Source organism: Arachis hypogaea, chromosome 12 (genome assembly GCF_003086295.3).
Source record: "Arachis hypogaea cultivar Tifrunner chromosome 12, arahy.Tifrunner.gnm2.J5K5, whole genome shotgun sequence".
Lineage (NCBI taxonomy): Eukaryota > Viridiplantae > Streptophyta > Magnoliopsida > Fabales > Fabaceae > Arachis > Arachis hypogaea.
The window spans coordinates 37,529,087-37,557,083 of record NC_092047.1 but is presented as its reverse complement, the minus strand read 5'-3'; the positions used below and the strand labels follow the sequence as shown (position 1 = coordinate 37,557,083).

Below are 27,997 nucleotides of genomic sequence, written 5' to 3'. Positions count from 1 at the left end.
CACCAAGTTTTTGGCGCCGTTGCCAGGGATTGTTTGAGTTTGGACAACTGACGGTTCATCTTGTTGCTCAGATTAGGTAATTTTATTTTATTTTTAAGCTTTTTATTTCTTATTTTCGAAAATAATATTCAAAAAAAAAATTTCTTTTTCGTTTTTCCCAAAATAATTTGTGAAAATCCAAAAAAAAAAAATTATAAAATCATAAAATCAAAAATAATTTTTGTGTTTCTTGTTTGAGTCTTGAGTCAAATTTTAAGTTTGGTGTCAATTGCATGTTTTTAAAATTTGTGCATTTTTTGAAAACTCATGCATGTGTTCTTCATGATCTTCAAGTTGTTCTTGACAAGTCTTCTTACTTGATCTTCATATTTTCTTGTTTTATGTCTTTTTTAGTTTTTCATATGCATTTTCAATTTCTTAGTATCTAAATATTAAAAATTTCTAAGTTTGGTGTCTTGCATGTTTTCTTTATTAAAAATTTTTCAAAAATACATACTTGATGTTCATCATGATTTTCAAAGTGTTCTTGGTGTTCATCTTTGCATTCAAAGTGTTCTTGCATATTTTTCTTGTTTTGATTCATAATTTTCATGTTTTGAGTCTTTTTGATGTTTTTCTCTTTCATCATTAAAAATCCAAAAATAAAAAAAAATATCTTTTCCTTTTTCTTCTCATCAAATTTGAAAATTTGAGTTGACTTTTTCAAACTTTTTAAAATCTAGTTGTTTCTTATAAGTCAAATCAAATTTTCAATTTAAAAATTCTATCTTTTTCAAATCTTTTTCAAAAATAAAATCTTTCTCATTTTTCTTTCATAATTTTCGAAATTTTCAAAAATATTTTTCATAATTTTCGAAAATCTTATTAGCATTTAATGTGATTGATTCTAAAATTTTAAGTTTGTTACTTGCCTAGTAAGAAAGGTTCAATCTTTAAAATTTTAAATCATATCTTTTAGTTTCTTGTTAGTCAAGTAATCAACTTTATTTTCAAAATCAAATCTTTTTAAATTTCTTTTTCAAATCTTTTTCAAAATAAGTTTCAATCACATCTTTTCAAAATCAATTTCAAAATCTTTTCCAACTTCTTTTCTAACCTCTTATCTTTTCAAAAATTAAGATTCAAATCTTTTTTAATCAATCTTATCTTTTTGTTTGATTCTTATCTTTTTTTCAAAACTACCTAACTAATTCTATCTCTAATTTTCGAAAATCACCTTCATCTTTTTCAAAATTCCTTTTTAAATTAACTAATTGTTTTAAATTTAATTTAATTTGATTTAATTTTTCCTTTCTTAATTTTTGAATTTTTAATTTTAATTCTAATTTAAAAACAAAAATACTTTTATTTTATTTTATCTAATTTTCGAAAATTCTTCTCCCTCACCTCCTTCTATTTATTTATTTATTTACTAACACTCCTCTTCATCTAAGAATTTGAACATATTCCTCACCCTTGTGTTTGGATTCTCCATCTTCTATTCATATCTTCTTCTACTCACATAAAGAAATCTCTATACTGTGACATAGAGGATTCCATATTTTATGTTTTCTTCTTTTTCATATGAGCAGGAACAACGACAAGAATATTCTTGTTGAAGCTGATCCTGAACCTGAAAGAACTCTAAAGAGGAAGCTAAGGGAAGCTAAAGCACAACTCTCTAGAGAATATCTGACAGAAATTTTCCAAAAAGAAGGAGACATGGCCGAAAATAATAACAATGCAAGGAAGATGCTTGGTAACTTTACTGCACCTAATTCCAATTTACATGGAAGAAGCATCTCAATCCCTGCCATTGGAGCAAACAATTTTGAGCTGAAACCTCAACTAGTTTCTCTGATGCAACAGAATTGCAAGTTTTATGGACTTCCATCCGAAGATCCCTTTCAGTTCTTAACTGAATTCTTGCAGATCTGTGATACTGTTAAGACCAATGAGGTTAATTCCGAGGTCTACAGGCTCATGCTTTCCCGTTTGCTGTAGGAGACAGAGCTAGAATATGGTTGAATTCTCAACCTAAGGATAGCCTGAACTCTTGGGATAAGCTGGTCACGGCTTTCTTAGCCAAGTTCTTTCCTCCTCAAAAGCTTAGCAAGCTTAGAGTGGATGTTCAAACCTTCATACAGAAGGAAGGTGAATCCCTCTATGAAGCTTGGGAGAGATACAAGGAACTGACCAAAAAGTGTCCTTCTGACATGCTTTCAGAATGGACCATCCTGGATATATTCTATGATGGTCTGTCTGAATTATCAAAGATGTCATTGGACCATTCTGCAGGTGGATCCATTCACCTAAAGAAAACGCCTACAGAAGCTCAAGAACTCATTGACATGGTTGCAAATAACCAGTTCATGTACACTTCTGAAAGGAATCTTGTGAATAATGGGACGCCTCAGAGGAAGGGAGTTCTTGAAATTGATACTCTGAATGCCATATTGGCTCAGAATAAAATATTGACTCAGTAAGTCAATATGATATCTCAGAGTCTGAATGGATTGAAGGAATCATCCAACAGTACTAAAGAGGCATCTTCTGAAGAAGAAGCTTATGATCCTGAGAACCCTGCAATAGCAGAGGTGAATTACATAGGTGAACCCTATGGAAACACCTATAATCCCTCATAGAGAAATCCTCCAAATTTCTCATGGAAGGATAAAAAAAAGCCTCAACAAGGCTTTAATAATGGTGGAAGAAACAGGTTTAGCAATAGCAAGCTTTTTCCATCATCCACTCAGCAACAGACAGAGAATTCTGAGCAGAATCCATCTAGCTTAGCAAATATAGTCTCTGATCTATCTAAGGCCACTGTAAGTTTCATGAATGAAACAAGGTCCTCCATTAGAAATTTAGAGGCACAAGTGGGCCAGCTGAGTAAAAGAGTCACTAAAACTCCTCCTAGTACTCTCCCAAGCAATACAGAAGAAAATCCAAAGAGAGAGTGTAAGGCCATTGATTTAACCATCATGGCCGAACCTACAAGGGAGGGGGAGGACGTGAATCCTAGTGAGGAAGACCTCCTGGGACGTCCAGTGACCAATAAGGAGTATCCCTTTGAGGAACCAAAAGAATCTGAGGCTCATCTAGAGACCATAGAGATTCCATTAAACCTCCTTCTGCCCTTCATGAGCTCTGATGAGTATTCTTCCTCTGAAGAGGATGAAGACATTACTGAAGAGCAAGTTGCTAAATACCTTGGTGCAATCATGAAGCTGAATGCCAAATTATTTGGTAATGAGACTTGGGAAGATGAACCTCCTTTGCTCACCAATGAACTAAATGCATTGGATAGGCAGAAATTACCTCAAAAGAAATAGGACCCAGGCAAATTCTTAATACCCTGTACCATAGGTACCATGACCTTTGAGAAGGCTCTGTGTGACCTGGGGTCAGGAATAAAATTAATGCCACTCTCTGTAATGGAGAAACTTGGGATCTTTGAGGTGCAAGCTGCTAGAATCTCATTAGAGATGGCAGACAAGTCAAGAAAACAGGCTTATGGACAAGTAGAGGACGTGTTAGTAAAGGTTGAAGGCCTTTACATCCCTGCTGATTTCATAATCCTAGACACTGGGAAGGATGAAGATGAATCCATCATCCTTGGAAGACCCTTCCTAGCCACAGCAAGAGCTGTGATTAATGTGGACAGAGGAGAATTGGTCCTTCAACTGAATGAGGACACCCTTGTGTTTAAGACTCAAGGATCTCCTTCTGTAACCATGGAGAGGAAGCATGAAAAGCTTCTCTCACTGCAGAGTCAACCAAAGCCCCCACAGTCAAATTCTAAGTTTAGTGTTGGGAGGCCACAACCAAACTCTAAGTTTGGTGTTGAACCCCCACATTCAAACTCTAAGTTTGGTGTTGGGAGGTTCCAACCTTGCTCTGATTATCTGTGAGGCTCCATGAGAGCTCACTGTCAAGCTATTGACATTAAAGAAGCGCTTGTTGGGAGGCAACCCAATGTTATTTAAGCATATCTATTTTATTTTCTTTTTTTTATTTCGTGTTATTAGGTTGATGATCATGTGAAGTCACAAAAACTACTGAAAATAAAAAAAATAGAATGAAAAACAGCATTGAAAATAGCATACCCTGGAGGAGAGCAGTCTGGCGTTTAACGCCAGAAACAGGCACCAAGCTGGTGTTTAACGCCAGAAACAAGCATCTACCTAGCGTTAAATGCCAGAAACAAGCTACATTTGGGCGTTTAATGCCAGAAACAGGTAGCAGTCTGGCGTTAAACGCCAGGATTGCACAGCAAGAGCGTTTTACACGCCTAATTGGAGCAGGGATGTTAAGTCCTTGACCCCACTTGATCTGTGGACCCCACAGGATCCCCACATCTTCTTCTCTCCTCTTCACACCTTTTCATAACTCTCTTCCCTAAATACCCTTCACCAATCACCTCAATCACTCTTTCCCATCACCTCTTCACTACTCACATCCATACTCTCTTCCCCATAAACCCCACCTACCTTCAAAATTCAAAATATTTTCCCTCCCAAACCCAACCCTAATGGCCGAACCATACACCCCCTCACTCCTATATAAACCCCTCACTCTTTCGTCATTTTCACACAACACAACCCTCTCTTTTTCTCCTTGGCCGAATACATCTTCTTCCCCCATCTCCTCCATTTTCTTCTTCTTCTACTACTTTCTTTCTTCTTTTGCTCGGGGACGAGCAAACATTTTAAGTTTGGTGTGGTAAAAGCATAGCTTTTTGTTTTTTCATAACCATTTATGGCACCTAAGGCCAGAGAAAGCTCTAGAAAGAGGAAAGGGAAGGCAATTGCTTCCAACTCTGAGTCATGGGAGATGGAGAGATTCATCTCAAAGGTCTATCAAGACCACTTCTATGAAGTTTTGGCTAAGAAGAAAGTGATCCCTGAGGTTCCTTTCAAGCTCAAAAAGAATGAGTATCCGGAGATTCGACTTGAGATCCAAAGAAGAGGTTGGGAAGTTCTCACCAACCCCATTCAACAAGTTGGGATCCTAATGGTTCAAGAGTTCTATGCAAATGCATGGATCACTAGGAATCATGATTAAAGTGTGAACCCGAATCCAAAGCATTGGCTTACCATGGTTCGGGGGAAATACTTAGATTTCAAGTCGGAAAATGTAAGGCTGGCGTTCAACTTGCCAATGATGGAAGAGAACGCACGCCCTTACACAAGAAGGGTCAACTTTGATAAAAGGTTGGACCAAGTCCTCATAGACATATGTGAGGAAGGAGCTCAATGGAAAATTGACTCAAGAGGCAAGCCGGTTCAACTAAGAAGGCATGACCTCAAACCAGTGGCTAGGGGATGGTTAGAGTTTATTCAACGCTCAATCATTCCTACTAGTAACCGGTCTGAAGTTACTATAGACCGAGCCATCATGATCCATAGTATCATGATTGGAGAGGAGGTGGAAGTTCATGAGATTATACCTCAAGAACTTTACAAGGTGGCTGACAAGTCCTCCACTTGGGCAAGGTTAGCCTTTCCTCACCTCATATGCCACCTCTGCAATTCGGCTGGAATTGACATAGAGGGAGACATCCTCATTGAAGAGGACAAGCCCATCACTAAGAAAAAGATGGAGCAAATAAGAGATCATGGACCTCAACATGAGCATGAGGAAATTCTTCACCATGAAATCCCTGAGATGCCTCAAGGGATGCACTTTCCTCCACAAAACTATTGGGAGCAAATCAACACTTCCCTAGGAGAATTAAGTTCCAATATGGGACAACTAAGGGTGGAGCACCAAGAGCACTCCATTATCCTCCATGAGATTAGAGAAGATCAAAGAGCCATGAGGGAGGAGCAACAAAGGCAAGGAAGAGATATAGAGGAGCTCAAAAGCACCATTGGTTCTTCAAGAAGAGGAAGACGCCACCCTCACTAAGGTGGACTCATTCCTTAATCTCCTTGTCTATTTATTCTACTGTTTTTCGATTTTTGAGCCTTATGTTTTATTGATATTTGTGTCTTTATTATATGATCATTAGTGTTTAAGTGTCTATGTCTTAAAGCTATGAATGTCCTATGAATCCATCACCTCTCTTAAATGAAAAATGTTTTAATTACAAAAGAACAAGAAGTACAGGGTTTCGAATTCATCCTTGAAACTAATTTAATTATTTTAATGTGGTGACAATACTTTTTGTTTTCTGAATGAATGTTTGAACAGTGCATATGTCTTTTGAAGTTGATGTTTATGAATGTTAAATATGTTGGCTCTTGAAAGAATGATGAAAAGGAGAAATGTTATCTGATAATCTGAAAAATCATAAAAATGATTCTTGAAGCAAGAAAAACAGTGAATACAAAAGCTTGTAGAAAAAAATAGAAAAAAAATAGCGAAAAAAAAAGAAAATAGAAAAAGAAAAAGCAAGCAGAAAAAGCCAACTCTTAAAACCAAAAGGCAAGAGCAAAAAGCCAATAGCCCTTAAAACTAAAAGGTAAGGGTAAATAAAAAGGATCTAAGGCTTTGAGCATCAGTGGATAGGAGGGCCTAAAGGAATAAAATCCTGGCCTAAGGGGCTAAACCAAGCTGTCCCTAACCATGTGCTTGTGGCGTAAAGGTGTCAAGTGAAAACTTGAGACTGAGCGGTTAAAGTCAAGGTCCAAAGCAAAAAAAGAGTGTGCTTAAGAACCCTGGACACCTCTAATTGGGGACTTTAACAAAGCTGAGTCACAATCAGAAAAGGTTCACCCAGTTGTGTGTCTATGGCATTTATGTATCCGGTGGTAATACTGGAAAACAAAGTGCTTAGGGCAACGGCCAAGACTCATAAAGTAGTTGTGTTCAAGAATCAACATACTGAACTAGGAGAATCAATAACACTATCTGAACTCTGAGTTCCTATAGATGCCAATCATTCTGAACTTCAATGGATAAAGTGAGATGCCAAAACTATTCAAGAGGCAAAAAGCTACAAGTCCCGCTCATCTGATTGGAGCTAAGTTTCGTTGATATTTTGGAATTTATAGTATATTCTCTTCTTTTTATCCTATTTGATTTTCAGTTGCTTGGGGACAAGCAACAATTTAAGTTTGGTGTTGTGATGAGCGGATAATTTATACACTTTTTGGCATTGTTTTTACATAGTTTTCAGTATAATTCAGTTAGTTTTTAGCATATTTTTATTAATTTTTAAATAAAATTCACATTTCTAGACTTTACTATGAGTTTGTGTGTTTTTTTGTGATTTCAGGTATTTTCTGGCTGAAATTGAGGGACTTGAGCAAAAATCAGATTCAGAGGTTGAAGAAGGACTGCAGCAATATATTATAGCCCATACTTTGCCCGAGTTTAGATGACGCAAACTGGCGTTCAACGCCAGTTCCATGCTGCATTCTGGAGTTAAACACCAGAAACAGGTTACAAACTGGTGTTCAACTCCAAGAGAAGTCTCTACACGTGTAAAGCTCAATGCTCAGCCCAAACACACACCAAGTGGGCCCCGGAAGTGAATTTCTGCATCATTTACTTATTTCTGTAAACCCTAGTAACTAGTTTAGTATAAATAGAACTTTTTACTATTGTCTTTACATCTTCAGTTTCATCTTTAGATCACGTTTGGGGGCTGGCCATTCAGCCATGCCTGAACCTTTATCACTTATGTATTTTCAACGGTAGAGTTTCTACACACCATAGATTAAGGTGTGGAGCTCTGCTGTTCCTCATGAATTAATACAAAATACTATTGTTTTTCTATTCAATTCAAGCTTATTCCGATTCTAAGATATTCATTCGCACCTCAATATGAATGTGATGATCGTGACAATCATCATCATTCCCAACTATGAACGCGTGCCTGACAACCACTTCCGTTCTACCTTAGATTGAATGAATATCTCTGGGATTCCTTAATCAGAGTCTTCGTGGTATAAGTTAGAATCCATGGACGGCCATTCTTGAGATCTGGAAAGTCTAAACCTTGTCTGTGGTATTTCGAGTAGGATCTGGGAAGGGATGGCTACGACGAGCTTCAAACTTGCGAGTGCTGGGCGTAGTGACAGACGCAAAAGGATCAATGGATCCTATTCCAGTATGATCGAGAACCGACAGATGATTAGCCATGCAGTGACAGCGCATTGGACCATTTTCACTGAGAGGATAGGATGTAGCCATTGACAACGGTGATGCCTAACATACAGCTTGCCATAGAAAGGAGTATGAATGATTGGATGAAGATAATAGGAAAGCAGAGGTTCAGGAGGAATGAACGCATCTCTATACGCTTATCTGAAATTCTCACCAATGAATTACATAAGTATCACTATATCTATTTTATATTTTATTTATCTTTTAATTACTAAATCTCCATAATCAATTGAATCCGCCTGACTGAGATTTACAAGGTGACCATAGCTTGCTTCAAGCCGACAATCTCTGTGGGATCGACCCTTACTCACGTAAAGTTTATTACTTGGATGACCCAGTGCACTTGCTGGTTAGTTGTGCGAAGTTGTGACAAAGAACTAAGATTATGAACGTGCGTATTGAGTTTTTAGCGCCGTTACCAAGGAATGGAACCGTCATGATTTCTGCGCACCAATGCTCTATGTTGAATTAATATGGTTATGATTGAGAAATAATGATATTGAGATTATGATGTATGATAAATTGGGGTGAATGACTATTATTGTTTATGGCATAGAAGCATGAATGAGTTTGATGATAGAAAATTGATGTTGATATAATGATGAATGGTGAATGTGTTGGTGGAAAGTTATTGATAATTGTAATATGATGATATTGATGTTAAAAATGATGAAGTATGATGAGAGATTGGTATAAATTGTGGTTTGTGACCCAAGAGGGTAGTTTTTGGTGAAAAATGGATCTTGGAGGGGCTTTAATTGGTTTGGTAGTGTTTTGGTTGATTTGAGATGTGAAAGTTGGAAAAATTGGCAAATTGGGTTATTAGATAAAAGTTGGTTTTTGATGAACTTTGTGCAATCATAACTTTTTGCCTCGATTTTCAAAACTAACTGAAATTTGTTTAGAATTAAATATTTTTGAAAACCCTTTAAATTGATATGAAGTTTGTGAAAATTGGAATTTTGTAGAGGGAGTTATGATCATTCAAAGTTGGTGTTAAAAATCCGAAATTCTGCAAAGTTGCAGAATTTCATGATATCTGATATGTGCGAGCGCACACCCTCGTGCAGACGCACACCCTACAAATATTTTGACCTGTGCGGATGCACACACCTGTGCACACGCACAGGCAGGGAAATGCGTTCTGTTTGCAGCGCTAGCACAGCTTGTGCGCGCGTATATCTAAGGAAGAATTTCAACCTGTGCGGACGCACACGTCGGGAAGGTCAGTCTTTTGGGGGCGCTGGCACAGGTTGTGCTAGTGCACAGATCCTTGTAAAAATTGCTACCTGTGCGTATCGACGCATTTCAAAACTCTCAGGAGTGTGCACACGCACAGACCCTTGTGCGGCCGCACACGTCCTGTTTCTCAAAATTTTATTTGTTTTCAATTATTCTACCTTCCCAACAAGGTTGTAAGCTTCTAAAACACCATTATAAGACTTTTGGGCCTAGTTTTGAGTATTAGAACATGGGATGTAACTTAAGGTTTCTAGAACACAGTTTTATGATAAATTAAAAAACGGAGGCCTAGGTTTCTGACGTGCTGAGAATGAATTGACGTTGGGTGGAGGATGAGTGATATATGAGATAAGGAATGATGAAATTTTGACATTGGAAACTGAGTTATTATGGACAGTGGTTGACATGAGTTGAGGACTCGGATTGAGATGATGGATCCATGTATACTGAAATTGTTTTCTGGAAACCACTGAAATATTGTTTTTACTGAGAATATGAGATGCTATGCGCCCGGCAGGGACGGGGTTGGATCCCGCCTGTCGAGGTAGCGGCGGCGGCGTAAGGGCGGTGGTTTTTCCCCCTTGCGTTGAGATGTGAGGTCTGTGGCAAGAGTATCCCGCTCGCATCCCTTCGGACCATAGGCGAGCAGGCGCCGGTACCTGGACAGTGATTCGGGCACTATATCTCGGGGGTTCCCATATGAGAAATCCTAAGGGCGACGTCTCCATGGAGATGTGTCGGGTTGGCAGTTGAACCGACAATGTGATATCACAGCCAGTTGGGCAGGCATTCGTCATATGTATTTCTATCTGCTTGTATGCTTTGTTTACTTGTAATGGCTTGCCTAATCGAATAACATGCTTACTTAATATCTGAATTATTTGTCTAATATGCTTCTACTTGTGTTTTACTTGCATTGTTTATTAATTGTGCTTTCTACTGGGATTGAGGAGGTTCGTAAGGTGGTGGCGATGGGATCGTGGTGTGGGAAATCGTGATTCACACTTTTCACATCTCCGCACAGCTAACCAGCAAGTGCACTGGGTCGTCCAAGTTATAAACCTTACGTGAGTAAGGGTCGAATCCACAGAGATTGTCAGCTTGAAGCAAGCTATGGTCATCTTGTAAATCTCAGTCAGGCGGATTCAAATGGTTATAAGATTTTGATAATTAAAAGATAAATAAAACAGAAAATAAGATAAAGTTACTTATGTAATTCATTGGTGGGAATTTCAGATAAGCGTTTGGAGATGCTTTGTTGCTTCTGAACCTCTGTTTTCCTATTGCCTTCTTCCAACCATGTGTGCTCCCTTCCATGGCAAGATGTAAGATCCTCTCAGTGAAAATGGTCCTCTATGGTTTCTGCACGGCTAATCAACTATTGGATTTCTCGTCTCGGATGAAATATACCAGGCACAGCTACCGCATGGCTAGTCATCTGTCGGTTCCCGCTAGCGTCGGAATAGGATCCATTGATACTTTTGCACACTGTCATTGCACCCAACATTCGCAGGTTTGAAGCTTGTCACAGTCATCCCTTCCCAGATCCTACTCGGAATATGGTGAACGAAATTGTGATGTCCAGGCTCAAACAATCCCTGGCAACGTGAGCAACTTGGTACGCGCAATCGTAATTACACTTTGATTATGTAAAATTCATGGCTCTTTTCTTTCCCTGGCAATGGCACCAAGAACATGGTGCCAATACCATGGTTCACAACTTCGATACAACTAACCAGCAAGTGCACTGGGTCGTCCAAGTAATACCTTACGTGAGTAAGGGTCGAATCCCATGGAGATTGTTGGTATGAAGCAAGCTATGGTCACCTTGCAAATCTCAGTTAGGCAGATATAAATTGATAATGGTGTTTTTGAATAATATATAATAGAATAGGGATAGAGGTACTTATGTAAATCATTGGTAGGAATTTCAGATAAGCGAATGGAGATGCTTTCGTTCCTCTGAACCTCTGCTTTCCTGCTATCTTCATCCAATCAGTCTTACTCCTTTCCATGGCTGGCTTTATGCAAGGGCATCACCGTTGTCAGTGGCTACATCCCCTCCTCTCAGTGAAAAATATGCTCACATGCTCTGTCACAGCACGGCTAATCATCTGTCGGTTCTCGATCATGCTGGAATAGGATTCACCCTCCTTTTGCGTTTGTCACTAACGCCCAGCACTCGCGAGTTTGAAGCTCGTCACAGTCATTCAATCATTGAATCCTACTCGGAATACCACAGACAAGGTTTAGACTTTCCGGATTTTCTTGAATTCCGCCATCATTCTAGCTTACGCCACGAAGATTCTGATTAAGAGATCTAAGAGATATTCATTCTAGCTTATTTCATGTAGAACGGAAGTGTTTGTCAGGCACGTGTTCATAGGGGAGAATGGTGATGAGCGTCACACATAATCATCACCTTCATCACGTTCTTGGGTGCGAATGGATATCTTAGAAGCGAAATAAGATGAATTGAATAGAAAACAGTAGTACTTTGCATTAATCTTTGAGGAACAGCAGAGCTCCACACCTTAATCCATGGAGTGTAGAAACTCTACCGTTAAAAATACATAAGTGAAAGTCCAGGCATGGCCGAGAGGCCAGCCCTCAATTGTGATCTAAGATCGCATACAACTGATCAAAGATGCCTAATACAATAGTAAAAGGTCCTATTTATAATAAACTAGCTACTAGGGTTTACATGAGTAAGTAATTGATGTATAAATCCACTTCCGGGGCCCACTTGGTGTGTGCTTGGGCTGAGCTTGAGTGTTGCACGTGTAGAGGTCCTTCTTGGAGTTGAACGCCAGTTTGTGTGCCAGTTTGGGCATTCAACTCTGGTTTTGGCTCCTTTTCTGGCGCTGGACGCCAGATTTGGGCAGAGAGCTGGCGTTGAACGCCAATGTACGTTATTTATTCTTGGCCAAAGTATGGACTATTATATATTTATGGAAAGCCCTGGATGTCTACTTTCCAACGCAATTGGAAGCGTGCCATTTCGAGTTCTGTAGCTCCAGAAAATCCACTTTGAGTGCAGGGAGGTCAGAATCCAACAGCATCAGCAGTCCTTCTTCAACCTCTGAATCTGATTTCTGCTCAAGTCCCTCAATTTCAGCCAGAAAATATCTGAAATCACAGAAAAACACACAAACTCATAGTAAAGTCCAGAAATGTGAATTTAACATAAAAACTAATGAAAACATCCCTAAAAGTAACTAGATCCTACTAAAAACATACTAAAAACAATGTCAAAAAGCGTATAAATTATCCGCTCATCACAACACCAAACTTAAATTGTTGCTTGTCCCCAAGCAACTAAAAATCAAATAGGATAAAAAGAAGAGAATATACTATAAATTCCAAACTATCAATGAAACAGAGCTTCAATCAGATGAGCGGGACTTATAGCTTTTTGCCTCTTGGATAGTTTTGGCATCTCACTTTATCCATTGAGGTTCAGAATGATTGGCATCTATAGGAACTCAGAGTTCAGATAGTGTTATTGATTCTCCTAGTTCAGTATGATGATTCTTGAACACAGCTTCTTTATGAGTCTTGGCCGTGGCCCTAAGCACTTTGTTTTCCAGTATTACCACCAGATACATAAATGCCACAGACACATAATTGGGTGAACCTTTTCAGATTGTGACTCAGCTTTGTTAAAGTCCCCAATTAGAGGTGTCTAGGGTTCTTAAGCACACTCTTTTTTCGCTTTAGACCTTGACTTTAACTGCTCAGTCTCAAGTTTTCACTTGACACCTACACGCCACAAGCACATGGTTAGGGACAGCTTGGTTTAGCCGCTTAGACCAGGATTTTATTCCTTTAGGCCCTCCTATCCACTGATGCTCAAAGCCTTGGGATCCTTTTTATTTGCCCTTGCCTTTTGGTTTTACGGGTTATTGGCTTTTTGCTCTTGCCTCTTGGTTTTAAGAGCTTTTGGATTTTTCTGCTTGCTTTTTCTTTTTCTATTTTTTTTCGCCTTTTTTTTTTGCAAGCTTTGTTCTTTGCTGCTTTTTCTTGCTTCAAGAATCATTTTTATGATTTTTCAGATTATCAAATAACATGTTTCCTAGTCATCATTCTTTCAAGAGCCAACATATTTAACATTCTTAAACAACAACTTCAAAAGACATATGCACTGTTCAAGCATACATTCAGAAAACAAGAAGCATTGCCACCACATCAATATAATTAAGCTAAGTTCAAGGATAAATTCGAAACTCATGTACTTCTTGTTCTTTTGAATTAAAACATTTTTCATTTAAGAGAGGTGATGGATTCGTAGGACATTCATAACTTTAAGACATAGTTACTACTACTAATGATCATGTAATGAAGACACAAACATAGATAAGCACATAACATAGAAAACGAAAAACAGAGAAAGCAAGAACAAGGAATGAATCCACCTTAGTGATGGTGGCGTTTCCTTCTTGAAGAGCCAATGATGTCTTTGAGCTCTTCTATGTCTCTTCCTTGTCTTTGTTGCTCCTCCCTCATTGCTTTTTGATCTTCTCTTATTTCATGAAGCATGATGGAGTGCTCTTGATGTTCCACCCTTAGTTGTCCCATATTGGAACTCAATTCTCCTAGGGAGATGTTGATTTGCTCCCAAAAATTTTGTGGAGGAAAGTGCGTTTGAGGCATCTCCGGGATCTCATGGTGATGAGCTTCATACGCCTCTTGAGCTCCATGAGTGGGCTCTCTTGCTTGCTCCATCTTTTTCTTAGTGATGGGCTTGTCCTCTTTAATGAGGATATCTCCCTCTATGTCAATTCCAGCCGAATTGCATAGGTGGCAGATGAGGTGAGGAAAGGCTAACCTTGCCATAGTGGAGGACTTGTCAGCCACCTTGTAGAGTTCTTGAGGTATAATCTCATGAACTTCCACCTCTTCTCCAATCATGATGCTATGGATCATGATGGCCCGGTCTATAGTAACTTCAGACCGGTTGCTAGTGGGAATGATTGAGCATTGAATGAACTCCAACCATCCTCTAGCTACAGGCTTGAGGTCCAATCTTCTTAGTTGAACCGGCTTGCCTTTGGAGTCAATCTTCCATTGAGCTCCTTCTACACATATGTCCATAAGGACTTGGTCCAACCTTTGATCAAAGTTGACTCTCCTTGTGTAGGGGCATGCGTTCTCTTCCATGTTTGGCAAGTTGAACGCCAACCTCACATTCTCCGGACTAAAATCTAAGTATTTCCCCCGAACCATTGTAACATAGTTCTTTGGATCCGGGTTCTTACTTTGATCATGGTTCTTGGTGATCCATGCATTAGCATAGAACTCTTGAACCATTAGGATGCCGACTTGTTGGATGGGATTTGTTAGAACTTCCCAACCTCTTCTTTGAATTTCATGTCGGATCTCCGGATACTCATTTCTTTTGAGTTTAAAAGGGACCTCAGGGATCACCTTCTTCTTGGCCACAACATCATAGAAGTGGTCTTGATGGGCTTTGGAGATGAACCTTTCCATCTCCCATGACTCGGATGTGGAAGCTTTTATCTTCCCTTTCCCTCTTCTAGAGGATTCTCCGGTCTTAGATGCCATCAATGGTAATGGAAAAACAAAAAAAAGTTATGCTTTTACCACACCAAACTTAGAATATTGCTCGCCCTCGAGCAATAAACAAAAGAATAGAAGAAGAAGAAGAAGAAATATGGAGAGGGAGAGGGAAATGTGGTTTCGGCCAAGAGGAGTGTAGAGGGGTGTGTTGTGTGAATTTGATGAAGAATGGAGGTCTTTATATAGGGAAGGGAGGGGGGAAAGGTTTCGGCCATATGGGTGGGTTTGGGTGGGAAATTGGTTTTGAATTTTTGAAGGTAGGTGGAGTTTATGAGGTAGGTTTATGGGGAAGAATGGATGGATGTGAGTGGTGAAGATGTGATGGGAAAGAGAGTTTGAGGTGATTGGTGAAGGGTTTTTTTTTTGGGGAAGAGTGTTTATTGGGTTGTGTGAAAGAAAGTGGTGAGAAGAAGTGAGTGGAGGTAGGTGGGGATCCTGTGGGGTCCACAGGTCCTGAGTGGATCCTGTGGGGTCCACAGATCCTGAGGTGTTCAAGGATTTACATCCCTGCACCCATTAGGCATGTAAAAATGCCTTTGCACATAACTCTAGGCGTTCAGCGCCAGGTTGGTGGCCATTTTGGGCGTTCAACGCCCATCTGTGTGCCATTTCTGGCGTTGAACGCCAGAACCATGCCTGTTCTGGCGTTCAGCGCCCAGAAGCTGCCCATTTTGGGCATTCAGCGCCAGAACCATGCTCTGTTCTGGCGCTGAACGCCAGACAGATGCTCCTCCAGGGTGTGATTTTTCTTCTGCTGTTTTTGATTCCGTTTTCAATTTTTATATTTATTTTGTGACTCCACATGATCATGAACCTACAAAGACATATAATTAAGAAAAATATAGTTAGATAAATAAAAATTGGGTTGCCTCCCAACAAGCGCTTCTTTAATGTCAATAGCTTGACAGTGGGCTCTCATGGAGCCTCACAGATATGCAGAGCATTATTGAGACTCTCCAACACCAAACTTAGAGTTTGGATATGGGAGTTCAACACCAAACTTAGAGTTTGGTTGTGGCCTCCCAACACCAAACTTAGAGTTTAACTGTGGGGGCTTGGGTTGACTCTGCTTTGAGAGAAGCTTTTTCTGCTTCCTCTCCATGGTTGCAGAGGGAGATCCTTGAGTTTTAAACACAAGGGAGTCCTCATTCCATTGAAGGACTATTTCACCTCTGTCAACATCAATCACAGCTCTTGCTGTGGCCAAGAAAGGCCTTCCTAGGATGATGGATTCATCCTCTTCCTTTCCAGTATCCAGGACTATGAAATCAGCAGGGATGTAAAGGCCTTCAACCTTTACTAACACGTCCTCTACTTGTCCATATGCCTGTTTTCTTGAATTGTCTGCCATCTCTAATGAGATTTTAGCAGCTTGCACCCCATAGATTCCCAGTTTCTCTATTACAGAGAGGGGCATGAGGTTTATCCCTGAACCAAGGTCACACAGAGCCTTAAAGATCATGGTGCCTATAGTACAAGGTATTATGAACTTTCCAGGATCCTGTCTCTTCTGAGGCAATGTCAGTTGATCCAGATCACTTAGTTCATTGATGAACAAGGGAGGTTCAACTTCCCAAGCATCAATGCCAAATAATTTGGCATTCAGCTTTATGATTGCACCAAGAAACTTGGCAGTTTGCTCTTCAGTAACATCCTCATTCTCTTCAGAAGAGGAATACTTATCAGAGCTCATGAAGGGCATAAGGAGGTTCAATGGAATCTCTATGGTCTCTAGATGAGTCTCAGATTCCTTTGGTTCCTCAGAGGGAAGCTCCTTATTGGTCACAGGACGTCCCAGGAGGTCTTCCTCCTTGGGATTCACGTCCTCCACTCCCCTTGTAGGTTCGGCCATGGTGCTTATGTCAATGGCCTTGCACTCTCCTTTTGGGTTCTCTTTTGTATTGCTTGGGAGAGTACTGGGAGGGATTTCAGTGATCCTTTTACTCAGCTGGCCCACTTGTGCTTCCAGATTTCTAATGGAAGATCTTGTTTCATTCATGAAACTCACAGTGGCCTTAGATAGATCAGAGACTAGATTTGCTAAATTAGAAGTATTTCATTCAGAGTTCTCTGTCTGTTGCTGAGTGGATGATGGAAAAGGTTTATTATTGTTAAACCTGTTTCTTCCACCATTATTAAAGCCTTGTTGAGGCTTTTGATCCTTCCATGAGAAATTTGGATGATTTCTCCATGATGAGTTATAGGTGTTTCCATAAAGTTCACCTAAATAATTTACCTCTGCTATTGCAGGGTTCTTAGGATCATAAGCTTCTTCTGCATAAGAAGCCTCTTGAGTACTGTTGGATGCAGCTTGCATTCCATGCAGACTCTGAGAAATCATATTGACTTGCTGAGTCAATATTTTATTCTGAGCCAATATGGCATTCAGAGTATTAACTTCAAGAACTCCCTTCTTCATAGGCGTCCCATTACTCACAGGATTCCATTCAGAATTGTACATGAACTGGTTATTAGCAACCATGTCAATGAGTTCTTGAGCTTCTGCAGGTGTTTTCTTTAGGTGAATGGATCCACCTGCAGAAGTGTCCAGTGACATCTTTGATAGCTCAGATAAACCATCATAGAATATATCCAGGATGGTCCATTCTGAAAGCATGTCAGAAGGACACTTTTTGGTCAACTGTCTGTATCTTTCCCAAGCTTCATAGAGGGATTCACCTTCTTTCTGTCTGAAGGTTTGAACATCAGCTCTAAGCTTGCTCAGCTTTTGAGGAGGAAAGTACTTGGCTAAGAAAGCCGTGACCAGCTTATCCCAAGAGTTCAGGCTGTCTTTGGGTTGAGAATCCAACCATAATCTAGCTCTGTCTCTTACAGCAAAAGGGAAAAGTATGAGCCTGTAGACTTCAGGATCTACTCCATTAGTCTTAACAGTATCACATATCTGCAAGAATTCAGTTAAGAACTGAAAAGGATCTTCAGATCGAAGTCCATGAAACTTGCAGTTCTGCTGCATCAGAGAAACTAATTGAGGTTTCAGCTCAAAGTTGTTTGCTCCAATGGCAGGAATGGAGATGCTTCTTCCATGTAAATTGGAATTAGGTGCAGTAAAGTCACCAAGCATCTTCCTTACATTATTATTATTTTCGGCTGCCATCTCCTTTTCCTGTTCAAAAATTTCTGAAAGGTTATCTCTGGATTGTTGTATTTTAGCTTCTCTTAGTTTCCTTTTCATAGTCCTTTCAGGTTCTGGATCTGCTTCCACAAGAATGTTCTTATCCTTGCTCCTGCTCATATGACAAAGAAGAGGGTACAGAAAAATAATAATAATAATAGAGATCCTTTATACCACAGTATAGGGATCCCTGTGTGAGTGGAAGAAAAGAGGGAGATAAAGGATGTAATGTAATGGAAGAAACACAACTGTGAGGAGGGTTGAGATGTGAGATGAGATGTTAGTAAATGAATAAATGAATAGAATAAGATGGGAGAGGGAGAATTTTTGAAAAATATTTTTGAAAAAGAGTTAGTGATTTTCGAAAATGGTTTTTGAAAAGTGTTAGTATTTTTCAAAAATTTTTTAAAATCAAAAATAAAAATAAGAATAATTAGTTAATTAAAAAGAAATTTTTGAAAAAGAGGGAAGATATTTTCAAAAATTAGAGAGAGAGAGTTAGTTAGGTAGTTTTGAAAAAGTTAAGAATCAAACAAAAAGTTAGTTAGTTAGTTGAAACAAATTTTGAAAAGATAAGAAGTTAGGAGGTTAGAAAAGATATTTTGAAACCAACTTTTTGAAAAAGGTGAGATAAGAAGATATTTTAGAAATTAGTTTTGAAAAAGATTTGATTTTTAAAATCTCAATTAATGACTTGATTCATAAGAAATCACAAGATATGATTCTAGAACTTAAAGTTTGAATCTTTCTTAACAAGCAAGTAACAAACTTCAAATTTTTGAATCAAAACATTAATTGATTATGTTATTTTCAAAAATTTGATATAAAAATAAGAAAAAGATTTTTGAAAAATATTTTTGGAATTTTTGAAAATAACTAAGAATTTTGAAAAAGATTTGATTTTTGAAAAAGATTTTGAAAAAGATAAGATTTTCAAATTGAAAATTTGATTTGACTCATAAGAAACAACTTGATTTTAAAAATCTTTGAAAAAGTCAACTCAAATTTTCGAATTTGATGAGAGAAAAAGGGAAAGATATTTTTTTTTTGAATTTTTATGATGCAAGAGAAAAACAAGAAAAATGATGCAATGCATGAAATTTTTAGATCAAAACAATGAATGTATGCAAGAATGCTATGAATGTCAAGATGAACACCAAGAACACCGTGAATGTCAAGATGAACATCAAGAACATATTTTTGAAAAATTTTTAATGCAAAGAAAACATGCAAGACACCAAACTTAGAATTCTTTAATGCTTACGCACTAAGAATTCAAGAATGCATATGAAAAACACCAAAAGACACAAAACAAAAAATCATCAAGATCAAACAAGAAGACTTACCAAGAACAACTTGCAGATCATGAAGAACACTATGAATGCATGATGTTTTCGAAAAAATGTAAGATGCATATGCAATTGACACCAAACTTATGATATGACTCAAGACTCAAACAAGAAATACAAAAATATTTTTGTTTTTTATAATTTTCTAATTTTTTTTTTGGTATTTTTAGAAAATTATATGAAAAAGAAAAAGTAAGGATTCCAAAATTTTTAACATGAATTCCAGGAATCTTGCATTCTTAGTCTAAAGCTTCAGTCCAGGAATTAGACATGGCTCACTAGCCAGCCAAGCTTTCAAAGAAAGCTCCAGTCCAAAACACTAGACATGGCCAATGGCCAGCCAAGCTTCAGCATGTAACACCAGAGTATATTGCTCTTGATAACAAATTGCTGCTCATCATTTATCAAGTATGTAACTTACCTCTGATGGTTTGGAAGCCTCAGTCCAAAAGAATTTAGACATGGCTTTACAGCCAGCCAGGCTTCACATGCGTCATGAAACACTAGAATTCATTCTTTAAAAATTTTGAATAAAATTTTTGAAAACATTTTTTTCGAAAACAAAAGAAGAGTTTTTGAAAGATTTTTGAAAACTTTTTGAAAAGAAAACGAAAAGAAAGTTACCCAATCTGAGCAACAAGATGAACCGTCAGTTGTCCAAACTCAAACAATCCCCGGCAACGGCGCCAAAAACTTGGTGCACGAAATTGTGATGTCCAGGCTCAAACAATCCCTGGCAACGTGAGCAACTTGGTACGCGCAATCGTAATTACACTTTGATTATGTAAAATTCATGGCTCTTTTCTTTCCCTGGCAATGGCGCCAAGAACATGGTGCCAATACCATGGTTCACAACTTCGATACAACTAACCAGCAAGTGCACTGGGTCGTCCAAGTAATACCTTACGTGAGTAAGGGTCGAATCCCATGGAGATTGTTGGTATGAAGCAAGCTATGGTCACCTTGCAAATCTCAGTTAGGCAGATATAAATTGATAATGGTGTTTTTGAATAATATATAATAGAATAGGGATAGAGGTACTTATGTAAATCATTGGTAGGAATTTCAGATAAGCGAATGGAGATGCTTTCGTTCCTCTGAACCTCTGCTTTCCTGCTATCTTCATCCAATCAGTCTTACTCCTTTCCATGGCTGGCTTTATGCAAGGGCATCACCGTTGTCAGTGGCTACATCCCCTCCTCTCAGTGAAAAATATGCTCACATGCTCTGTCACAGCACGGCTAATCATCTGTCGGTTCTCGATCATGCTGGAATAGGATTCACCCTCCTTTTGCGTTTGTCACTAACGTCCAGCACTCGCGAGTTTGAAGCTCGTAACAGTCATTCAATCATTGAATCCTACTCGGAATACCACAGACAAGGTTTAGACTTTTCGGATTCTCTTGAATGCCGCCATCATTCTAGCTTACGCCACGAAGATTCTAATTAAGAGATCTAAGAGATATTCATTCTAGCTTATTTCATGTAGAACGGAAGTGTTTGTCAGGCACGTGTTCATAGGGGAGAATGGTGATGAGCGTCACACATAATCATCACCTTCATCACGTTCTTGGGTGCGAATGGATATCTTAGAAGCGAAATAAGATGAATTGAATAGAAAACAGTAGTACTTTGCATTAATCTTTGAGGAACAGCAGAGCTCCACACCTTAATCCATGGAGTGTAGAAACTCTACCGTTAAAAATACATAAGTGAAAGTCCAGGCATGGCCGAGAGGCCAGCCCTCAATTGTGATCTAAGATCGCATACAACTGATCAAAGATGCCTAATACAATAGTAAAAGGTCCTATTTATAATAAACTAGCTACTAGGGTTTACATGAGTAAGTAATTGATGTATAAATCCACTTCCGGGGCCCACTTGGTGTGTGCTTGGGCTGAGCTTGAGTGTTGCATGTGTAGAGGTCCTTCTTGGAGTTGAACGCCAGTTTGTGTGCCAGTTTGGGCATTCAACTCTGGTTTTGGCTCCTTTTCTGGCGCTGGACGCCAGATTTGGGCAGAGAGCTGGCGTTGAACGCCAATGTACGTTATTTATTCTTGGCCAAAGTATGGACTATTATATATTTATGGAAAGCCCTGGATGTCTACTTTCCAACGCAATTGGAAGCGCGCCATTTCGAGTTCTGTAGCTCCAGAAAATCCACTTTGAGTGCAGGGAGGTCAGAATCCAACAGCATCAGCAGTCCTTCTTCAACCTCTGAATCTGATTTCTGCTCAAGTCCCTCAATTTCAGCCAGAAAATATCTGAAATCACAGAAAAACACACAAACTCATAGTAAAGTCCAGAAATGTGAATTTAACATAAAAACTAATGAAAACATCCCTAAAAGTAACTAGATCCTACTAAAAACATACTAAAAACAATGTCAAAAAGCGTATAAATTATCCGCTCATCAGAATACCACAGACAAGGTTTAGACTTTCCGGTTCCCAGGAATGCTGCCAATGGTTCTAGCCTATACCACAAAGATAATAATCTCACGGACTCGTTCCGTGTATTAGATACCTAAGAGATACGCACTCAAGCTATCGCCCAATGACTACGTTGAGCTCAGATAGAACGGAAGTGGTTGTCAGGCACGCGTTCATAGAATTGAGAATAATGATGAGTGTCACAGATTATATCATTCTCCAGATTGAAGTACGAGTGAGTATCTTAGAGAAGAAGTAGGTGTGAATTGAGAGAAAAATAGTAGTAATTGCATTAATTCATGAAGAATAGCAGAGCTCCACACCTTAATCTATGGGGTGTAGAAACTCCACCGTAGAAAATACATAAGTGAAAATAAGCTAGGCATGGCCGTGAAGCCAGCCTCTCCAAAGGGATCTCCGATGTGAAAAATTACATAAGATGATCAAAAGATCAAAAGTGATCCAAAGATATCAAAAGATGTAAAATAAATCTCTAAAAGTAGTTTTTATACTAAACTAGTAACCTAGGGTTACAGAAAATGAGTAACTAAGTGCAGATAGTGCAGAAATCCACTTTCGGAGCCCACTTAGTGTGTGCTTGGGCTGAGCATTGAAGCTTTCACATAAATAGGCTGTTCTTGGAGTTAAACGCCAGCTTGGGTGCCAGTTTGGGTATTTTACGCCAGAAAGTTTTAGGCTGGCTTTGGATGCCATTTTGGGCCATCAAATCTCGGGTAAAGTATGGATTATTATTTATTGCTGGAAAGCCCAAGATGTCTAATTTTCAATGAAATTAAGAGCGCACCGATTGGGTTTCCGTAGCTCCAGAAAATCCACTTCGAGTGTAGGAGGGTCAAAATCCAAGAGCATCTGTAGTCCTTTTTCAGCCTCTGAATCAGATTTTTGCTCAGGTCCCTCAATTTTAGCCAAAAAATACCTGAAATCATAGAAAAGTACACAAACTCATAGTAAAGTCTAGAAATGTGATTTTTGAATAAAAAATAATAAAAATATAATAAAAAGTAACTAAAACATACTAAAAATTATGTAAAAACAATGCCAAAAAGGGTATAAATTATCCGCTCATCAAATCGCATGGGGGATAGCTTGGTGAAGGCTGTGGGATAGTGGTGTTTGGTTAGAGTAGAAATTCTTTAAGATAGATTACTCGGTTTAATTATGATAAGGTTTATATTATGCTTGTCTTGTTTTAGAATGCTTTAAGCTTGAAACTTGTGATGGATATGGAGCTTAGGATTGCCTTTGGCGTTCCGGGGTCTTATATCCTACATCACTAGGTACTGTTACCATACTGAGAACCTCCGGTTCTCATACCATATCTCTGTTGTGTTTTTCAGATGCAAGTCGCAACCCACCTCGGTGAGTTGCTTTGGATGGTGACAGGAGCGGAGTATCTTGGTTTCTTTTGGAGTCTTTTTAGTTTATTTTGTTTTTATGTCTCTCACTTTTGTATCTTGTTTAGCCTAGAGGCTTGTATTTGAGGGAACAACTTGTATAAGCTGTTTTTAAACTATCAGTTTTCAATATGGTTCTATATACTTGTATATGGCTAGTCGGCTTAAACTCCGCGAGTCGAGGCTAGTTCCTATGATATTATATACTTATATTTTGTTGTATCTTATCTGTTTCTTGTGCCTTAAGCTAGTAGCTTCGTTAGTACGCTTTGCGCTTTTGAAATCCTATTTTTGAGATATATCTTTCATCGGGCTTCTAAATTATATTATTTCTTCTATATATAATGTATGTATGAGCTTAGAACTGTCGTAACCTCTGATTAACCTTTGCTTTACGATGCGAGGTAAGGCTTAGGCTAATTAGGGTGTTACATTTAGTGGTATCAGAGCGGTTCGTCCTCGTGAGCCTGAGGGATGGACCGATTGTGCTTCTTTGCATACTCTGTGTGTCTTTTCTTTGATGCTATTAGGTTCTCTACTTGATATATGAATAGCATGCTTGTTTGTGAGTGCCTGTTTGGGATAATTGAAGCACTAGACTTTTGATATTTAGACTGATCGCCTTGATATCGATTGTTTAGTGTAGACAGGAACTCTAATGGCTACTCGTGGACAAGGTCGGTAACGTATACAGAGAGATTATGAGGGTAACCCGTCGACAGATGATCACGCTGAAGTTATGGCGGCAATGATTAATTTAGCTAACATTATTCAAGTGGGCACTGTTATGGCTACTCATGCTTTGTGGTAAACAAGGAAATCAGCCGGAAGCGAAAATGAAGAAGGTGCTGAGGACAACTTAGTTAGTGTTTCGAGAACTATAGCTGTTTTTCTGAAAGCTGACCCGCTAGTTTTCAATGGAACGATAAATCCTGCTGAAGCAGACAACTGGTTCAAAACTGTGGAGGGTGCATTACAGACTCAACAAGTCTCGAGTAATCAGTTCGTGGAATATGCAGCTTATCAACTAGTGGGAGAAGCTCAACAATGGTGGCAAGGAGAGTGCTGACTGCTACACCTACAGAAGGTGGACATTACATGGACATTATTCTAGGAAGCTTTCTATAAAAAGTACTGGCATGAATCATTAAGGGAGGCCAGAGATTTGGAGCTCTTACAGTTGAAGTAAGGGTCCATGACTATAGCTGAATACAGTAACAAGTTTAAAGAACTCTGTAGGTCCTCGAGAATAAGTCAGGGTACTCCTAAGTCCTATGAGGGATGAAAATGTGTCAAATATGAGGTAGGGTTGAGGAAAGATATCATGTGTGATGTGGCTCCATTGGAGATTGGGAAATTCTCTGAATTAGTGGACAAGGCAACGATTGTTGAAGATTATGCCAAGGAGGCGACTTTAGAGAGAGATGTTCGTGGCGGTACTAGTGGTAAAGTTCATGGGAAGTATGTTCCATCAAGAGGCCGGAATTTCAAGATGGGTAGAAGTGCCCCTCAGCGACTCCAAGGGCAAGGGCATATCGAAAAGACTAACCATGACAAGTATCACAGGGAGAGAGGAGCAGGTAAGCAGGCGTGGGCTCAACAAGAGGAGTTAAGGTGCTCGAGATGTAGAAGATACCATCCAGAAAAGTCATGCATGGCTGGGTTCAGTGGATGTTACAGCTGCGGATTGTCAGGACATATCTCTAGACGCTGTCCTTACAAAAAGGACCAAGGTGCAGATCGCTCCCAGTAACAGGGTTAAGGATCTCTGATAAACCCATATTTCATGAGTTCTTTTGTGCTTAATTAGAGTGATTTATTCAACTCTTCACCTACTTATTCACATTAATTGCATGGTTTTGCTTTCCCTTCCTTATTATGTCATATTGTGAAAAACATGTTTCCTAAGCTTTAAAAATTAATTATTTTAATTACCTTTATTTCCATTCGATGCCGTGATTAGTGTGTTGAGTAGTTTCAGATTTTCTAAGGCAGAATGACTTAAAGGATGGAAAAGGAAACATACAAAAATAGAAGGAGAAAGCAAAACGGAGCTTTGAAGAAAACTGGTATTCACGCGATCGCATGGATGACGCGATCGCGTGCCAAGCACGAATCAGTAGCGACGCGGCCGCACGACTGACGCGACCGCGCACCTTAAGCAGAACGCACATGACACGGTCGCATGACTGACGCGACCGCATGGCAAGGAAAAGCTCCAGATGACGCGACCGCGTGACCCACGCGGACGCGTGACAGAGGCCACGTATCAGAATTTACAGAATACGCCCCCAGCAAATTCTGAAGCCCTTTTTGGCCCAGATCCAAGTACAGACAGCATAGACTAGATGTTATAAAGTGTGGGAATGCACCCATTCAAAAGAGAGCTCGCCAATTTCTAGTTTTCATGATTTAGATTTAGTTTAGAGAGAGATTCTCTCTCTCTCTCTTAGGATTTTGGACTTCTTCTTGTTTTGGGAGTAACTCTGGATCCAGGTTTTAATGTTCTTTTATTTTAGTTCTACATTTATTTATTCCAACATTTGAATTGATTATTATAATTTGATTTATGAATTATTCCATGTCACAGATTGCTATTTGAATTTATGATAATTGAGGTATTTTCAGTTCATGATTGTTCTCTTTGATTTAAGTTATCATTGCTTCCCATCTAATGACATTTTTATTATTCTAGCAATTTTACTTTTTCCCCTTTTGGTCCTGGTTAAGAATTCAGTAACTCAATAGTTATTAAACTCAACATAACTGATAATCGTTATCTTGCTAATTGAGCTGAACTTAAATAATCTCAACCTTTTCTTAGGAAATAATTAGGATTCAAAGGTCAATTTAATTAGTCCCTTAACTTTTCTTTGCCCCGGTAAAGGTTGACCAAGTGGAATTAAGATACAACTTTCATTATTGTTGAGAGAGATAACTAAGTTGGACTTCTAATTTCCCTTATCTTGCCAAAAGTTGTTTCACCATTATTATTTATTTTTAATTGCCATTTAATTCACTCGTCATTTAAATTACTTGCTTCTCACTTTCTAAACCCCGATTACAACCTTTATAACCAATAATAAGAACATACTTCCTCGCAGTTCCTTGAGAAGACGACCGGAGGTTTGAATACTTGGTTAACAATTTTTAAGGGGTTTGTTACTTGTGACACCCAAAATGTTTGTACGAAGGGATTTTTGTCAGTTTAGAGACTATATCTACAACGCGACTATTTTTATGACATTCTTTACTGGCAAAGATCCCAACGTCAAAATGGCGCCGTTGCCGGGGAACTGCTAACGTGTGCCTTATTATTGGTTATTGTAAATATTTTTCTTTTTCTTGTTTATTTATTTTTGTTTTTTCCTTTTTATCTTTATTTGCTACTATGAACTCTCACCCCTCTCGCTTTGAGTTTGGTTTTAATATTGTTAAAGGAAATAGAAGTTACAGCAGGAATGTGCATCAAGGTCAGACCAATCAAGGATGGATGGAACCAAGAGGATCTAATCAACCCTTTTGGCAGCAACCCTCCGAGATATCTTGGACAAAGACCATTCTACTGTGCATACCCAGCTGAAAGACATGGTGGACAACCTTGTAACTACCAACAGGCCCCACCCCGTGCATATGAACCATCCTTTCAACATAACCTCGAACCACCACACTCACAAGCTTCTCTTCACCATTCGCCATCATATGATCCTTCCTTACCCCAATACCAATCCAATCGTTCCCAATCATCACCACTTTCCTTTGTATCATGTCCAAGTCCGGCAAACCGCGAAGCAAAGGATCGCCTAAAAGAAACAGTAATTAAATTTCAAACAACCATTCAACAACTGGAGCAAGCACTAATTCAATGGGCCACTAGGCGCTCAAATATACAAGGATCAACCACAGCTCCATGTGGACAGCCCGATGAAGACCGTAGCATGAAAGAAATACTAGAGACTCCAGTGGACAAGACAGAGAATGAATTCGTACTAGAACAAGTGGAAGAAGCTGTCATTGTCCAAGAAGAAGAGTTGGTTGAAGATCTAGGAGATGCTGAACTTCCTTGGGAATCCAGAATTGAGGAAAACTCCGTCCAAGATGCTACAGTTGATGCTAAGGAGGATACCGTACAATCTCCAAGGCAAGTCGTTTACGAAGAATCATACAGAATAATCCAAGAAGCAAATTTCCTTGATGATGATAGCCGCAAGTCTAGTTCTCCTAGTGATGAGCTTGCGTCCGCAAGTGAATTCTCTGAGATCGAAGAATTTTCCCCAAGTGAATATGAAGATGATGCGGAGGTAGATTTCTCTCAACCTCCAATCTATGACTCGAGTGATGAGGAAGACATAGAAGACTTTGACCAGGATACAGATACAATTGAAGACCTTTGCAAGGAAGTGGAAGAATTCACAGAAGAGCACAAGGAAAAGGAACTCGCAGAACCACCAAAAACACCTATCCCAAGGCCATTACCACCTAATACAAGCTTCAAGTGGGTACAATCCTTAACTTATAATTTTACTTATTCACTTGAATATGGTTTGCTTGAAATAGATGGCCAACTTAGAGCTCTCTGCGGCTTTAAGAGTAAGAAGGAATTGGCTCGTACTCAGAGCTGGTGCACCAGGTTCAATAAGGTTCCACGCTTCACCTCGAAGTACACGGATTGGTATCATGCTCAATTGCATGCATCACGGAAAACATTTGGTCACCACGGTGAGATTCTACTTTTTAACCCGCCCGAAT

General features: G+C 39.0%; 2 non-coding genes across 2 annotated transcripts; one reads left to right on the top strand and one right to left on the bottom strand.

Moving 5' to 3' along the window:
* Window positions 1–2,093: 2,093 nt before the first annotated feature.
* Window positions 2,094–2,201, bottom strand: LOC112731570 (small nucleolar RNA R71). Its single transcript, XR_003167343.1, has one exon. It is a non-coding gene; the product is annotated as a small nucleolar RNA R71 (small nucleolar RNA).
* Window positions 2,202–17,530: 15,329 nt separating this feature from the next.
* On the top strand, window positions 17,531–17,638 carry LOC112731614 (small nucleolar RNA R71). The gene has a single exon (XR_003167386.1). It is a non-coding gene; the product is annotated as a small nucleolar RNA R71 (small nucleolar RNA).
* The last annotated feature ends 10,359 nt before the right edge of the window (window positions 17,639–27,997 follow it).